This window comes from Tupaia chinensis, unplaced genomic scaffold, assembly GCF_000334495.1.
Source record: "Tupaia chinensis unplaced genomic scaffold, TupChi_1.0 Scaffold000534_1, whole genome shotgun sequence".
Classification (NCBI taxonomy): Eukaryota; Metazoa; Chordata; class Mammalia; order Scandentia; family Tupaiidae; genus Tupaia; species Tupaia belangeri.
The window spans coordinates 616902-635234 of NW_006160047.1; the positions used below are offsets into that span (position 1 = coordinate 616902).

Consider the following 18333-nt stretch of genomic DNA (forward strand, 5'->3'; position numbering starts at 1 on the left):
TGGAGCGGTCCTTGGTTCCAGGTGGAAGGTAGGCTGCATAAACAGCCTAGAAGGTGGGCTTTCTGGACCCACTGAAATGTTACTAGTGTGACTGGCTGTAACTTAGTAACCAGCTCAAAAATACAAAAAAGAAAACCAGCCTAACAGGTACGATTTCGGCTTATTTCTAGGGCTCTATATGTGAGAGTACAGAGGCTATTTTAGGCCAGAATAGTGTAACAGTTTCTGTGTGCACGCATCCTATAGCTCAAACAAACAAACAAAAACCTCCCTCAAAACAAAACAAAGACTCAGTACACCAAGATGCTACATTTTGGGGTATCATGTTCTGAGTCTCCTCGGTGAGAAGCAGTACGTTTTCGAGAAAACAATCTAAATCACCTAACCAGAACCCTACGTAGCACATAAATACGAAATACGTACATGGGCCAGCCCATGGCCTCGTGGTTAAGGCGGTTATATCTCACATGGCCAACTGAGTATTTGAGTTCTAGATGAAGAGCTTGAGAAACACGTGGTGTATATGCACGCATGCCCAAGATCCCAACAGATGGAGAGGGAGAAAAGGGGTTACACGGTGACGGTGGCCTGCGGGAAGTGCTTTCTTACTTCCCTGTCTCTTTATGGGAGCGTACACGCCCACTAACTAATACATATACACACAAACACATATACACACTTTCGAAACTTACTATCTACTTTTGTGAACTATCTACCATGCATCTCAAAACCACCTTTTTCTACAATGACCTGCTCTTCCTAGTAGTGAGCCTTGCCTGTGAACCTGATTTACCAGTTTTATCACTTCACAGTGAATAACTATGGGATATAGTAGTCCATTGTGCTGTTGCCAGGAAGTTCCTGTTACTTTATTTTTTTAAGAAAGATTTTTTGCTAAAATGGATGTGTGTGCTTACCAGAGAGACAGAGAAAGAGAAAGAGTCAGAGAAACATAAAGAAAGAAATCACCTGCCAGGAGGGATGGCCATGCTGCAATCCCTTCTCTCTCATTCTCCTTTGGAGATTTTGGGCACACACACATATGTGCCTGGTGTGAGTTTCAAGTCTCCAGGTTCAGGACTTGAACCTCGGTCAGCCATGTGGGAATCCAGCGATGTAAACATTATGCCATCTGCTGGTCCTGACTGCTAACTTTTTTATCCAGTAGATGTTTGTACCCTAGAGCGAGTCAATAATTCTCATATTGTTACTGAACTCAAATCAGGTTCGCTCACCCAAGTGTTATAAAACCAAACCATAGGCACATGGTGTGATGAAGGAAAGAAAGATTTATTGCAAAGCACAAAGCAAGGAGAGTGGGCAGCTCATGCTGAAAAGACCTGGTCTCCCCAAGATGTTCCCCACATGCGTTTTTAAGGGCAAAATTAGGGACAGAGGTCCCAGGCACATGATCAGTTCAGTGATTGGTTCAAGAGGGCGTGATCATCTTGTGGACATTCTTGATTGGTGAGGCCTTAGATAATCGAATTCCTCTTCAGGTGTCTGGAACCCTTCAGCCTGGAGTCTCTGAGGTCAAAACCAGCAGTTTCCAGTCTACAAAACATCTTACATATTGAAATGAAAACCTTCTTTCCTTTAAGTGAGAGTTTTAGAGGTCAAATGGTCTTCACTCATGGTCCATGTTGGTCCTTATAACCAAAGTCTGAAGACTTAATTCTTACTCTGGGCCATTACAATGTAAATGGACTTTATATTTCAGGAACCCTAGAAAATACATTAAGGGGTTCTTGCTCGGTTTCAATATTTAAGAAAAACTCCATACACAATTCAAGAGGTGTAAAGCACCAGAAAGTTATGAAATGAGGCCTAATCTGTAAAGTTCAGTAATATAGCACGGGAAGAAGAGCATATATATTCCTAAATAGCCTAATTCTGTTTTAGGACTATGTTTTCTCCCTAAAGCAGTGGCCAGGCATGATTCAACCTAGTCTCAGTTTGTTGCTAGTCCCAAGAAACAGGACTCTCTCCTGCTACTTGAAATCTGTTAAAGAGGGCAAGCGCCAAACGTCTACTTCCTTTAGTGTGCCTGAATCTATGCTTAGGGCCTCTTCAATCTTTTCCTTAAAACATTGGTTTCCATACACCAAACAATGCAGACTCTGTGGACTATTTTTCTTGTCCACAATGAAAGGAGACAAATAAGGACTACGAACTCACATGTAAGCAGAATGCTGAGGCACCAAGTGCCTTGCAGGTGCCAGGCAATGCTTTGGGTAGTGGAAGAAAAGAGGAGAACCAAAGGAACACAGAAGGATCTCCTGGACTTTGGATTGTAATGGAAATAGAAAATAAGCACATGAATAATAAATAGCCAGGTAATGAGGAGTACCTGAAAAAAACAAAGCTAGGGGAGGGAATGGAAGGAAGGAGAAGTGTGGAAGGTAAAGCGGGTCAGCAGGGAATCTGGGTAGAGGGGTTTTAAGAGTGTGCTTAGAGAAGCTCTGCCTCTTGTGCTGGCTGTGTGTGAGCCGAGTTCTGTTAGTGTCCAGGAGAATAGACTTCCAGCCAGAGGAATGGTTGGTGCAAAGGCTGTAAGGTGGGAAAGGGCTTAGCATGTTTCAGGAACTGGCCATTTCTCAAGTATTTTGTGGCATGTTAGGGTAAAAGTTGCCAACTCTTGATTCTTGAAAAGACAGTCCTGTGTTCTGAGATTATGGCTTTCCTCCATCCCCTTTCCTGCCCCCACGGATGTTAACATGTCTGTTCTTTTAAGAAATGATGTAAGATTTCAGTGTTAGCTGTTTTCCCCCCTTTTAAATAGCCTAGCTTGGCAACATAAAACGTTGGCAACCTTATGTTGTTCTCTTTCTAGTTTTTTTTTTTTCCCCAAACTGATTCATGAAATACAAAACTCTGTTAAGCGCTGGCTTAGGACATGTGCAGGAGGTGCCAACTCTCGTTCTGCGTCTGTGGAAAACTCCCTTCTAACCTGCTGCTAAGTATTTGTTCCTTTTGTTTTACAATTTTTGGTATTCACTTCTTATTTTCCAGGTTTATTCTTAAAGAAAAAGGAATCCCATGCCCCCGCATTCACATTTTATATGTTTGGCTTCTTTATTTTGTTTTAACATGAAAAAGCAGTAGTAAAATTTATCCCTCGTTCTTTAATAAAACAGCATGTCAGCAGAACAGGTCCGGGAAATGGGCCCTCCCAAGATCTTTTATAGTCTGACTTCAAAATTAAATTGTGATGTTGAGAACATCTGGGGCACTCTCTTCTCTGTCTCCCTCCGAGGTTTCGAAGGGATATTCGTTTGTTTTGTATTTGTGTATTTGGGGTAGGATGGGGAGTCGAGTCGGGAGCTGGGTTTTGTTTTTTTTTTTTCCTTTAAGGGAAAAGAGAAAACCAGATATTTTCAAGGGAATTGACTACTAGTGGCCAGTATAACAAAGAAACCCCACTAAGTCTAACCACAACCTGACAGAATGAAAAGTGATTCCCGGGCTGCCACTCACCACAAATCCCCAGGAAGCATGCCAGGAAACCAGCTGAAAGCAGGAGAGAGGCTGCTTCTGGAGGGCCACGAACGTGGCCCCCAGAGAATCTCCCAGTCCCATTCAAATTCAAAGTGATCAGACAGGGGAGGGCTGGAAACTGGAGACAGAATTAGCAGGCCTGTGATCACTTTCAGGGTTATGATGGAACTGATTTAAAATGCAAAACCACATTCCATTGTAAACACAGAGACAAACTGGAGGCAGAGAGGAAATAGGATTTCATCTGGTGATTTTCAGTTTTAGGATTGAAATGGGGACGGGAAGAACAACGCTATTTATTTTTTCTAGAACTGAGATGGCCTGTTCTTTTTTGCAGGATAAGTGAATGTAGACTGATATATTACTTCTTCGGGCTTCGATGCTAATAAGGCATACTTCCCACAGAATGTGACAGAAAGGATGAATACCTTGCCCTGCTAATGGTTAATTTGTAGTGGCATGTGTATTTCTTGACTGTTCATGAAGTTTTCTAATTCATCAGCACACAATTGGGCTTTTTTTCTTCCTTTAAACAGAATGAAATGCCAAGAGGGCAAGAGGTTTGGGGTGTTGTATTTATCCCTCCACCAGCGTCTTTACAATCCAAAAGTTTGGGCTAATTTTCTTCTACCTCAGGAACAAAATTGTTCCTCCGCAAATAATTTAGTACTGACCACACTTTAAAATGTTTATTGCTGTTGAATCTGTCACAGATTGCATCAAGCCGCAGAGATGCTAATCTATCTCATGTATTTGAAACTCCTCTGGGAAGCATATATTTGGGCTTACTGCTGAGTGAACATGACTGCTAGGATTATGGAGACCATACATAGTGAAGAAAAGCAGCATCGCTTTTCTGACTGGAAAGTAAACAATAGGGCGATTGTCAGCTTACACATTGGGGCCAACAGCCCTACTGCTGAGGGGCTGTATGTAAAAACCAGGATCAGCAAGCGGTCTTGATGTTTTCTTCATGGAGTTGGTTGTTGTCAAGGATTCCGATGAGCCACCCCAGTGAGTATGCAGGAAACAAAACAGGATATTCTCGTTTAAGGGCTGCTTTCTGTAATTATGTTGATTTTTTATGCAACACTTGAACTTTTAAAAACTCAAGGATGCATAAGAAGTACTCCAGAGGAGAATAAATAATTGGGATTTTTGTCTTAAGTGAAATGTTATCGTGCGTGCTTAACAGAATTAACTTGTTTGTATTCGTGATTGGGTCTATGAATTAAGTATACTTAGTACATGCCTGTTTTGTCTCCACCCACTCCCCAATCCAAGCATCACCACCCCCCACTATCTTCAGCCCACTTTGAAACAGGAGGTCAAGTTGTCTTTGGAACATCATATTTCCTGCTTGGAAAAGGCACTGGATTGTGTAATAGTCTGACAGGAAAGTTTCAAGAGTACCAGGAGTTTCCCCTGGAAGGCTAGAGGGGGGATCTGTGAACTTCTTTCCTCTGAGCTATCATGAGATGTTCTATTGTTAAGTACACAAAGTCTTCAGGATGGCAAGTGCTAAATGAAACTGTAAATACCCTGAGGAAAAATGTCTTTGAAAATAGGTACTCTGGGTTGCTTAGGACATTGTACTTTTATCTGTCCTTCCTTGCTGAGGAAGGAACATCTGGCTCAGTGACTTGCTGGTTAATGCTATCATGCTCCAGACATCCGGTCACTCCTTTCCCAGCCAAATATCAATTCTGTGTATTAGACAAGAGATGTAACATATTTGTACGCTAAGAAATTTGATTTTGTAACAATTATTTGCCCTTAATTTAAGAAAATTACTTTATGCTCCTTTCTTTTATTTAATCAAAATGCCATGCAATTTCCTATTTCACTTGAATAATTCTCATAATTTTATAACACAATGAAAGGATTATAGATTAATGCTGGTCAATCTCCTATATATCCTCATTTTTCTTAAGATTCCAATCCACAAAAGGTCATAGACAGTATAATACTTCCAGGTCAAGGACATAACAAGGTCTCTTTGTGAAATCACCCTGACTAGGTGATCATATTCCAATGGAAGTGTGCACTGAGTTTTAACCATTGTAAATCAACGAGGAAAATGAAATGAAAAGTAGTCGGGAAATGCCAAATTTGGTCTAGTCCAACCTGGGAATGTCCACCTCACTCGGGCTGTGTGGGACGGAATCTAAAATGGGGCTTGGAGGTCAGCCTGCCTAGGTTTGAATCCAAATTCTACCATTTGGCAAACAAAGTTTTAATTTTTTCCTTTAGTTTTCTCATCTGTAAAAGGAAGATTATAATTGTTTTAATAATTCAATGCATATGGTAAAACATCTTGAAATACAGTAGCTAAAAGAAATAATTGTCTCCCTCTTTTCTAAATTGACTGAGCTCTGTTGGGTGGTTCTCACTCAGGGTTCATTGTTCCAGTGCAGATATCAGCGGGAACTGGAGTCATGTGAAGGTCTAAGGGAGTTAGCCACTCAATGTGGTTCTTTGCATGCTGATTTAGGTTGGAAGTTTTGCTAAGTCTCCCTTTACATCTAGCCTCTTTGTTTTGCTTGGGTTTCCTCACACTATGAAAGCCTTAGTCTGACTTCTTTCATGGAAGCTCAGGGCTCCAAGAGATCAAGGAAGAAGTTGCCAGTCAAGTTAAAGACTACCCTAGAACTTAGTTTGTTGTCTCTGTCTATCAAGCAAGTCAATAAGGCCAGCAATTCAGAGTGAGAGGAATTAGACTCCAAGACCCAATCAGAAGAGTAATAAATACTTTACTGCCACCTTCAATCCACCACAGGTATAATATCAACCATACAGAGTTTTGTGAGAATTAAACACATTAATCTATGTAATGTACTAAGACCAGGGTCCCAAACAAGTAATGCATTTTCAATAAAAGTTGTTATTATTTTCTAGGCTCTTATTTTATTTTATTTTTCTTCATTGCATTTATCACAGTTCTACCTTACTTGTTGATGTCCAAGCATATATATAAAATATATTAATTAAAAATAGCTATGTATATGATATTTATTTTATTATCTCTTTCTCCTATCCCAATATAAAGTTTGAAACTATACAGTCAGAAAAGGCATGATACCTTTCCTTACTCCTTGTAAGAGTCATGACCAATACTACTATGACAAAAGACAGGCGAGCAAGAGGAAAGCATAACAAATTTAATCAAAGTGAAACAGAAACCTTCAGAATAAAGACCCAAAGATACAAGACAAACTGTCCATATTTAAGCTTAGGTTCCATGAAGAGTGGACAGCTGTGTGGAAATGTGATCGGACTGATGTGATGATGTGATGTTAGCAGGCTGAAGTGGAGAAACCCAGCGAAGACCTGTCCGCTCAGATTTTTCCTGGTCTTCTGGTAGCTTTCTTTCCCATGGAATATGGATATGGGACAGGAGCTCTCTGAAATGAAGTTCTTATGACCCAATCTCAGACAAGATAGTCCGAGAATTTCTTTATGGCTAGCTTATAGGCAGAAAGGTAGGAGATGGTTATAGTAATAATGCAGTTTTCATGGGGTTTTGGTGAAAAGGGGTTCTGCTTTCTATGACCCACCTTGGAGAAGAAAAAACTAGGGTTTCTATGATTTGTTTCAGTGTTTCAGGGCAGACTCAGAAGGGCAGGAGGGGAGGAGAAGTTCACAAGGACATGGTTCTAAGTCTGCTCTGAGGCCTTCTAATATTTCGTTCAAAGTACACAGAATGCCAAAGTGTCATACTTTGGGGTATCATTTTCTGAGCCCCAGCACAACCATAGAAACTTTTTTCAGGGGCCTAAGAGAGTGTTTGTTATGTAATGAGGACATATAAATATTTGTTCAATGAATGACTGATTGAGTGAATAAGTGAATGAACTGCCAGTAAATGTAGAACTGGAGGAAACAAACATTTCAAATGCATTGGTTGTGGAAAATGACAGTGAGGAAGGATTTTGAGCAGAGAGGCTGACTTTATGATTTATTAAAATACATTAAAAATTGGGACCAGCAATTAGCGTAATGGCTATGTCGCTGGACTCCCATGCTGTCAACCACGGTTCGTGTCCCAGACCCGGTGGCTTAAAACTCATGCTGGGGGTGTGTGTGTGTGTGCCCAAGATCCCGAGAGAATGGAGGAGAAGGGATTGCGGCATGGCCATCCCCCCGGGGGTTGATTTCTCGCTTTCTGTCTCTCTTGTCTCTCTCTGTCTGGTGAGCGCATGCGCCCTATAGCAAAAACCTCTTCCAAAAAAAAAAAAAGAAAAGAAAACATTAAAAACTGGGACCAGCAGGTGGCATAATGGTTATGTCACTGGACTCCCATGTAGTCAACCACAGTTCAAGTCCCAGACCCAGTGGCTTAAATTTAAGCCAGAATGTGTGCATGTGTGCCTACTAAGATGCCTAGAGGAGACTGGAGGAGAAGGGATTGTGGTGTGGCCATCCCCCCTGGGAGGGTGTTTTCTGTCTCTCTGTCTCTCTCTGTCTTTCTGGTGAGCTCACATGCCCTATAGCAAAAATCTCTCTAAAAAAAAAATTAATAATTTAATGAGGCTGGCCTCATGGCCTCGTGGCTAAGGGAGCAGGATCCTAAACAGTCACCTGTGTAGTTTGAATCCTGGGTCCAGTAGCTTGAAAAACATGATGGGTGGGACCAGCAGGTGGCGTAGTGGTTAAAGGCAATGGACTCAAAATGTGGTTGACCATGTGAGTCCCGGACCTGGTGGCTTGCTTTCTCACTTTCCCTCTCTCTCTCTCTCTCACTCTCTCCCTCTCTGGTCAAATTTAAATTAATTAATTAATTAATTAAAGTTAAATAATTCTTTTTTTTTTTTTTTTGAGAGATTTTTCACTATAGGGCACGTGCGCTCGCCAGACAGACAGAGAGAGACATTAGAGACAGAAAGCAAGAAATCATCCCCCAGGGGGGATGGTCACGCTGCAATCCCTTCTCCTCCATTCTCCTCTCGGGATCTTGGGCACGCATGCACATGCGCCCGGCGTGAGTTTTAAGCCACCGGGTCCGGGACGCGAACCGCAGTCGACTACGTGGGAGTCCAGCGACATAGCCATTACGCTAACTGCTGGTTCCCAAGTTAAATAATTCTTAAAAAAAAAATACATGCTGAGCATGTGTGCCCAAAAATCTTGACAGGGTGGAGAAATGGAAAAGAAGTGATTGTGGTGTGACCATGGCCCATTTCTCACTCTCCCTCTCTCTCCCTCTGTCACACTGGCGAGCACACCCTCTCTGTCAAATTTTAAAATACAAAAATAAAAATTAAGATGAATATCTTCTTTTATATGAAGCCATTTTTAACTGAAACTGTCCTAAGAAACATAAAATATGTGATCCAGGACTATTTCGCTCCTGAAAATTTTGTGCTTCAGAACCAACACAATTAGGAAATTCCATGTTGTATTCTATAGGCCTTAGCATCTCACAAACCTAGGCTTACACTATTGTTCTGTGGTTTGCTGCATGGTATGAAAAGTCTTTCATCTGCTCTGAATTGTAAAGTCTATAAAATCAGACAACAAGTCTACCTGATGGGATTCCTGTACGCATTAAATATAGCCAACAAAAATGTTCTCATCCCTAAAATACTAATAATAAATTTTATTGACATGAGCTTTATTTTACCTATATTTTATACCATATTAGGTAGCTTTTCTGTTTTTGTTTCTCTGAAACTCTTCTTATGTTTCCAAACACATTAAAAAATATTAAAATAACAATAAGTCCACTGTTTCACTAACTCAACATTCAATCTGTGAAAATATTGCCTGATAAACTGCCCTTTCAATTTGACTAGTATTTGATATAGAAATGAAACTGAATATGGAGTAAGTTTTAACAGCCATGTTAAAAATAAATGTTTACATTTATCAGGAGAAACTGCGACGTCAACGGAAATAAACATCATATCCAAAGAACAACTTCCCAGAATTCAAGGAAAATTCCCCCAGCCCTTGGTGAGGATGTCCAAATGTAAATTACTTAATCAACCAGATGGTGATTGTTGAAATCTGGACAAATTCAAAGCACTCAGGACTTTGGGGGATCTTTAAAGGGAAAACCACTATTTGGCTTTTAACATTCTTAGTATTTTTCAAATAAATGTATTGACCAATATTAATTGATAAATATAATTATCTTTTCAAAACATTAGTGCCAGGCAGTGGCACAGTGGCAATGTGACCTTCAGGAGGCTGACTCATAGAAGATTCTAGGTTTGTGTTTGAGATCTCCCTTAGTAAAACAGACACATATGCTCCCATGATCTGTGGCTGGCTGAAGTTGGGGTGAGATTACAGCAAGAAGACCCTGTTGGGTACCTATCTCTCTATCTCTCTATCTCTCTGTTTCTTGCTCATGTAAGAAAGAATTTTGGCGGGGGTGGAGTGGGGTGGATTTTTGCTCTAGAGTGCATGTGTTCTCCAGAAGACAGAGAGTGACAGAGAAACAGAAAGCAAGAAATCACCCCCCAGAAGGGTTGGCCATGCCATAATCCCTTCTCCTCCATTCTTGTCCTGGGATCTCGGGCATGTACGCAAATGTGCCCAATGTGATTTTGAAGCCACCTGGTCCAGGACTCAAACCATGGTTGGCCATGTGGGAGTCCAGTGATACAACTGCTATGCCATCTGCTGGTCCCTGAAGGAAAGAATTTTTTTAATTGAGGAAATATAAGTATAGGTACATATGTATATTTAATTCATATGGGTGATTTATAGATAAGACATACATACATGTTAATATAAATTCATGGTGGTTACGTTGGACTGTTTTCTTGCTTTGGAAGAGCTATTAAATACTTCTTATATTGAAAGACTGCTCTGCAACCAGAAGATAGATGCTGGAAAAAAAGGATCATGCAATACAGAATCATATGACTTTAAAGGGCAATAATTCAGCAGCTTATGTTTCCAAACACATTAAAAAATATTAAAATAACAATAAGTCCACTGTTTCACTAACTCAACATTCAATCTGTGAAAATATTGCCTGATAAACTGCCCTTTCAATTTGACTAGTATTTGATATAGAAATGAAACTGAATATGGAGTAAGTTTTAACAGCCATGTTAAAAATAAATGTTTACATTTATCAGGAGAAACTGCGACGTCAACGGAAATAAACATCATATCCAAAGAACAACTTCCCAGAATTCAAGGAAAATTCCCCCAGCCCTTGGTGAGGATGTCCAAATGTAAATTACTTAATCAACCAGATGGTGATTGTTGAAATCTGGACAAATTCAAAGCACTCAGGACTTTGGGGGATCTTTAAAGGGAAAACCACTATTTGGCTTTTAACATTCTTAGTATTTTTCAAATAAATGTATTGACCAATATTAATTGATAAATATAATTATCTTTTCAAAACATTAGTGCCAGGCAGTGGCACAGTGGCAATGTGACCTTCAGGAGGCTGACTCATAGAAGATTCTAGGTTTGTGTTTGAGATCTCCCTTAGTAAAACAGACACATATGCTCCCATGATCTGTGGCTGGCTGAAGTTGGGGTGAGATTACAGCAAGAAGACCCTGTTGGGTACCTATCTCTCTATCTCTCTATCTCTCTGTTTCTTGCTCATGTAAGAAAGAATTTTGGCGGGGGTGGAGTGGGGTGGATTTTTGCTCTAGAGTGCATGTGTTCTCCAGAAGACAGAGAGTGACAGAGAAACAGAAAGCAAGAAATCACCCCCCAGAAGGGTTGGCCATGCCATAATCCCTTCTCCTCCATTCTTGTCCTGGGATCTCGGGCATGTACGCAAATGTGCCCAATGTGATTTTGAAGCCACCTGGTCCAGGACTCAAACCATGGTTGGCCATGTGGGAGTCCAGTGATACAACTGCTATGCCATCTGCTGGTCCCTGAAGGAAAGAATTTTTTTAATTGAGGAAATATAAGTATAGGTACATATGTATATTTAATTCATATGGGTGATTTATAGATAAGACATACATACATGTTAATATAAATTCATGGTGGTTACGTTGGACTGTTTTCTTGCTTTGGAAGAGCTATTAAATACTTCTTATATTGAAAGACTGCTCTGCAACCAGAAGATAGATGCTGGAAAAAAAGGATCATGCAATACAGAATCATATGACTTTAAAGGGCAATAATTCAGCAGTAATGTTGCAGATTGCAGACAGGTATACAGTGCAACATATATTTGGTTCTCCAATCAGTAAAACACCAGAATGGACACATGGCAGGTGTAGCTCTGAACTCCGATATGAAGGAGAATGTATTTGTAGAAGAAGTCACAATAGAGTATAGTAAAATTAAATATTTGTTTTGGAAGGGACTTACAAATATAAAGTGTCTTAACATGCTTGAGACCAAACGTGTGGCAACACTAAAATTACATATATTTAATGTACGAACAAATAAAAAATGATTAGTAAATATTAGTTTTCTTTCTTCTTTATCCATTGTAATAATGTTCAGGCTCTGTAACTAAGAGTATAGCCTCATGAAGTTCTTTGTTATGGTTCTTTGTTCTTGAGTACATAAGCCCAGTTTAGTTATGGGTTAACCAATGGCAGGTGGTAAGCTCCACCAAGGACAGTATATGGAAGCAGAGACCCAGATGAAATAAACACAAATTCATCTGAGCATGACCCATACATAATCAAGATCAGTAGACCAAAGCTTGGTCTGCTCAGAGAATCTCCCTTCTATGAAAGAGGGAAATTTTTATTTCCTTCTAGGATCTGATTGGATCAATTTATGGCTTCATCTGGGGCTGGCCTGGTAGCACTGTGCATGTGAAGTCAGATCCCACACAGTCAAGTGTGGTTGGAGTCACAGACCTGGGGGCTTGAAAAACATACTTGGTGTGTGTGCATGTGTGCCCAGAATTCTGATGGTATGAAAAAATGGAGGAAAAAGGATTACAGTGTGTCCATGCCCCATTGGAGGATACTTTTTCTCTCCTTCTCTCTGTCTCTCACTTCCCCTGATGAACATATGCGCCCTCTGGCAATTAAAAAAGAAAATAAATAATTTCTGTAGCAATATTGGCATTCATGCCACTGCCTATACTTTTCCTATACAGAAGTGCTGACGAAAGTATATTTTTCCCTTTCACACCTTACCCCTTCCAGAGTATATCTATAATTCTACTCCTTAAAATAGTAAAACCAGATGGTAAGTATTCTTAACAAAATGTGTTCATAAACATTTACCTGTTTCTTCCCTACTCATAGTAAAAATAACTAATTCCTATAGTTTTGATTATCATTTGTTCTATTTATCAAAGCAAAAGTCTTTTAGAGGGAATTTCAATATTCAGTCTATTATCTAATCTTCTGAACAAAACCACTGTCCTCACTTAGAGATTCAACAGCATGGGTTAAAAACAGATGAGACAAGTATGTACAGTCTCCTGGAATCACAAATGTACAAACAAGAGAACTAATTTTTCTCTACTGTTTTTACAAAAAAAAAGAAAGCTTTTTTTTCACACCAGGCAAACAGCAACTGGTTTAGTCTCATAAATTTACATATCCTAAGTAGTGTCAGTATTCAGGCAGATTAGATTAACAGGCCCTGTGATATCATCCAAGATATATATATATGAAGAAAATATATCCAAGTCATCTAGTTAATTGGAGGAGGTGGGGAGATGAAGTCGCTCCCATTAAGTTGCCTTGGAACAGTTGCAAGATCCACAAAATCTGTTTTTAGCTCAGTCATTCATCCTGTTGGATGTGTGATCTGTTTTCAGTTTAATGATAATTGCCCTTTCCATTTCTTTGATAATTGCCCTCTCTATTATCATTTATGTAGATTCAAATTATAAATCAAGACAAGACAGCCAGAAAAATATTATGATTGTCCCTTCTGAGACCACAGCAAACTCAAGTAACACTGCCAAAGTCTGAGAGCGTAAGCTATTTTCATTTGCATGTTTCTGAACATTTTATTTTAGGGTCGAATGGTTTTCCTAAAGAGGAGATTGCATGACAATAATAGAACTGAATGATAATGTGTACAGAGAATATAAATTTAACTTTGATTCAACAGTTATAAACTTGCATCTGAAACCAGAAACTCGCTCTCCCGACTGTTTAAAAGCAAAGGTGAGGAATCAGCCCCAAATAATGTGTTCTCAGTCCCTGCATCCCCATAAAGGACCTGCATAGTCCTCCTTCCCAAGGCTGTCCTCTTTCCACTTTAGGCCTGTTTGGGAAAAAAATTACGTTCTTCTTGCTGAATATGCTTGTTGATCAACACAAGGAGAGGTATGGAAAGACATGAGTGAGATTTTATCTAAGATTCCAGAAACCATCTTTAAAAAAAAAAAAAAAGAAAAGAAAAAAAAGAAAAAAAATAGACACCGTGGCACCAGCTGATACCTGCTCAGATCCCATTATTAAAATTTCAGGAATTTGGTGAGTTGTCTGTTACCCCAGAGAGCCATTATTAAAATGTAATTTGCATAAATTTAGAATGAAATATGTTTAAAGCAAAGGTAATAAAACACAAAACCCATCATTTCCTAACTATTGTAATGTATTACATTATTTTCTGTTTTCTTGAGGTTACTATGTAATGGTATGACATGGATCATCTCTTCCCAAGTCTGGGTCATCTGATTCACATAGTAGCTAGTATGGCGAATATTAGTAATTAATATTGAATATGGTATGTACATCACCCAGATCAGAAGATGCTACAAATCAGTGTTTTTTCTTTTGTTTTGTTTTTCCCAAAGAGCTTGTTGCTTACCATTTTGCAGCTTAACAGTAAAACAGTTTTGTGTAAAAGAAGACTTGGGGGCAGAGTGATCTTAGTTTACTTTTGCTTTAGTCTATGAAGTTGGGCAATTTACTTAACATCTCTGAGGTTAATTTGCCACCTTCCTGTTTAATATCCTTCAATATCTTTCTATTACTCTTAAGATAAAGTCCAAAATCCTTAGGGTATTTCCCTCCTCGTCTTTGCCCCAGATTTCTTCAAACTCCTTGAATCCCCAATATTCCTTTTGCTAAGAGCCCTCAAATCTGAAATGTTCTTCGTTTCCCTCTTTGTCCTGCTAATTCCTCCCTATTATTTAGGTCTCCATTTAAATGTCACTTTCTCAAGGTAGACTTTGCTGAAAGCCACTTCCCTCTAATTATGCCATTTCCCAGAATCCCCATTTCTACGGAGTCTCTCAGTCTTATTTTCCTTTGAGGATTTTAGACTATCCCGCATGTTTAACTATCTCATCCATTGAAAGGACATTGAAATCTCTAGCTCGAGTTTCTCCCCTAATTTATAATCTTACAGTTCCAGCTACTTCCACCTCTGCAAGACTTCTTGACACATCAAACACAACGTACCACACCCAAATTCATCATTACCCCATCAAGCACGTTCTTTCTTTTGACATCTGTATTTCTGTTAATAGCCTCCCAATTTCTTCAGTGAGGCTGCAGGTTTCTAATTTATCTCTGTCTCTTCTCTCACCCTTACCGCACATCTCAGCAGTTGCCAATTCCTATTGATTGTCTCTGAAATACCTCTTGCATCTTTTTCTTCCTTTTAATTCCCACTGCTACTACCTAGTCTAGGTTCTCATTAATCTCTTGCTTGTCTGGACTGTAACAGTAGCTGACTACCCAATCTTCACAGCTTTAGAGGCAGCTTAAATATAAGGAGAATTCTTTTAGTTAGACACCCTGTAGCACATGCTTCTTTCTCCCTCCCTTCTCCTCTCTCTACGTTGTGTGATGTTTTATTTGCATCTTTCCTCCATAAAGTCAGAGAGCGTGACGACTAGTTCACTTCTGTATCTTCAGCACCTATTAGCTCTAAATAGTACTATTTACTATTAAATTGAGTACTGTCATTAAACATCACTTTATAGTATTGATATTGTATAGTATTAATATGATACATTATTATTGAAAATAGAAAATGAAATTTTAAATATTGCTAAAATTGTTGGATTAATTATGGAGTTAATCTGTTTTCTGTCCTTGGTCTGATCTGTAGCATACTGACTTCATCTACCTAAATTGGATTTCTGGTTAATGTACTCCCTATTCAAACATCATCAGTACTCCTAATGGATTGCCTACTGTCTAATGTCCCCATCCTGGAAAACGAGGCCCTAGCCAAGAGACCAAACTTACCTCTATGAAAGGTTCATTCCACTCAGAATATTCTAGGAGTTGTTATTTTAATTAGGGAGATGACAATATTAGTAGTGATTTCAAAAACTTCCTCAGGCTCTCTCTTACAGAAGAGAACTAATCTTTTCTTGTCAATTACACCTGCTCTTACAACAGAAGGTGTAGTTAGTTAGGAGTTTACCATCACAGTTCCAGAATGAGGACACTACTGAAGGAAATGAGATACACAGATTTAAATAAAAATGTTAAGACCACAGAATTTCCTTGAAACTTTTCAAATTAACGTTTTCTTTTTTAGAAAAAAAAGAAATGTTTGTAAAAACGACTTAAGATGTTACTGAAGTTTTCCTCTATTTTACTTAAACTCGTATCACTTCATCTCTTTTCCAGTTGAGATGCCATTGGATGCACTTCTTTATTTTAATTCTTGAACTTAAAAAAAATGTATGTTTTTCTCAATATATATTCTTAATGATATTTTTAAAATGTGTATTTTTGAAGATTAAAATGATGCTTTTGGGGCTGACAGGTGGCATGGTAGTTAAGAGTGTTGAACTCCCAGAAGGCTGACCACAGTTTGAGTCCTACCCTGGCAACTTTCTCTCTCTCTCTCTCTTTCTCTCTCTCTTTGTCCCTCTCTGGTCAAATTAAAATAAATAAATAAACAAAGTTAAATACAATAGTTATTTTTTAAAATGTTGCTTTCATAACACTTATTCTTTTCTTAAATTGTATGGATTTCTTCCCCATGTGTTACAATTTAAAGGATACTATTTATCGAGGCCAGTAGGCATACTGGTTAAGGAACTGAATTCCCATGTGACTAACCATAGTTTGACACCTGGACCTGGCAGCTTGCTTTCTCATCTTCCCTCTTTGTCAGAGAGCACACTACCCTGTAGCCAATTCGAAGGTAATAATAGGGCCTGCAGGTAGTGTGGTGGTTAAGGGTGTTGTATTCCCACATGACCATGGTTTGAGTCCCAGACCTGGCAACTTTCTTTCTCTCTCTCTCTCTCTCTCTCTCTCTCATTCTGTCCCTCTATGATCAGATTTTTAAAAAGATAAATAAATTTTAAAGGTAGTAGTAATAATAATAAATAAATAAATAAATCTCTAAAAAAGGATACTATAGGGGCCAGCATGTGATGTAGTGGTTAGTTAAGGGTGCCGAACTCCCACGTGGTCGACCATGTTTCAAGTCCAGACCTAGCAGCTTGTTTCTCTCTCTCTCTCTCTCTCTCTGACCAAATTACAAATAAATTAGTAAGTAAAGATAAATAAAATAATTCTTTTTTAAAAAGTAACATTTTAACAAAAAGGAATTAATTTATAGATTGTTAGGATTATTTTATTTATTATTATTATTTTTTTTTTTTTTTAATTTTCTACAAGGCACATGAACTCAACAGAGAGCGAGAGATAGGGCCGGGGCTGGGAGTGAAAAATCAAGCAGCCAGGTCCGGGACTGAAATCACGGTCAGCCATGTAGAAGTCCAGCACTATTAACAGTCATACCACCTTCTGACCCCTATTAATAGATTTTAAAAGTTCTGACCTTTTATTTTTAGCACTGGTACTACCAATACATGAGTAATAAGAGTTACTCAAATATCTGATTTGTTTATTCAAATGCTATTGTTTTGAATTGGAGATTTTTCTAGAGAAAGCAATTTCAAAATTTGATAAAATCTCAAAAATAACAACTCTCTTCAATATAGTTTTTGTTCAACAACTATAATAAGGATAGGAGTCAAAGAAAAATAGCAAGTCTCATTTTCAAAACCCAGATGTTCCAAAACTTTAGCAAAAATAACTTTTTGTACATTTTACTACCTTTGGTTAATGCTATTTTCATTAGTTTCATTCACAAATTTAGTATGTATATTCTATATGAAAAGACACACATAGGAATTAAATATCTTTCTCTTAACACTTAAATGATTTAACATGGTATTGACTGAACCTTTTGCAATGTTCCTATACTCTCAAAAAAATACTGAAAATTTCTTGAACACTGCATTTAAAAACCAATTGTAGGGACCAGCAGTTAGCATAATGGCTATGTCGCTGGACTCCCACATAGTTGACCGCGGTTTGAGTCCCGGACCCGGTGGCTTAAACTCATGCCCGGTGCATGTGCGTGCGTGTCCAAGATCCCAAGAGGAGAATGAAGGAGAAGGGATTGCGGCGTGGCCATCGCCCCAGGGGGTGATTTCTCGCTTTCTGTCTCTCTGTCTGTCTCTGTCTGTCTGGCGAGCGCACGCACCCTTTAGCAAACCACCCCCCCCCCGAAAAAAAAAAAAAAAACAATTGTAGACATTAGAAACAGTGTGGGAAGATGGTGGAAAATGGAGGTGGGGGTGGGGAGTGAGAGGTGAGAGGAAGGAAGTCAAGGGGAAGAAGAAAGTAAAACATTTAAGGGACACAAAAATGGAAAATTATCTGTTAATGATAACATATATGATAATACCTTTAACTGGTCTAATATACAATGTATTCATGCTGGGAAAATTCATTTTACCAGCTATGATGATCTACAGTGGTTGAATGTATAAAAATAAATAAATAAAAGATTTTTTTAAATGCCTATATAAATAGGAGTTTGGTGTCAGTGTAAAATGTCCATCTTTTGGAGCCAGCAGGTTACATGGTGGTTAAGGCACTGGGCTCCCACATAGTTGACCACGGTATGAGTCCTGGATCTGGCAGCTTG

General features: G+C 38.9%; 1 long non-coding RNA gene across 1 annotated transcript in view; it reads left to right on the forward strand.

Annotated features, from left to right (window-relative positions):
* LOC106735819 (uncharacterized) overlaps positions 1–18333 on the forward strand; it is a 254904-nt gene continuing 236571 nt past the window's right edge. Inside the window, exon 1 of the long non-coding RNA XR_003550851.1 lies at positions 1–147. This is a non-coding gene — a long non-coding RNA (uncharacterized LOC106735819). The remainder of the gene's footprint in view (positions 148–18333) is intronic.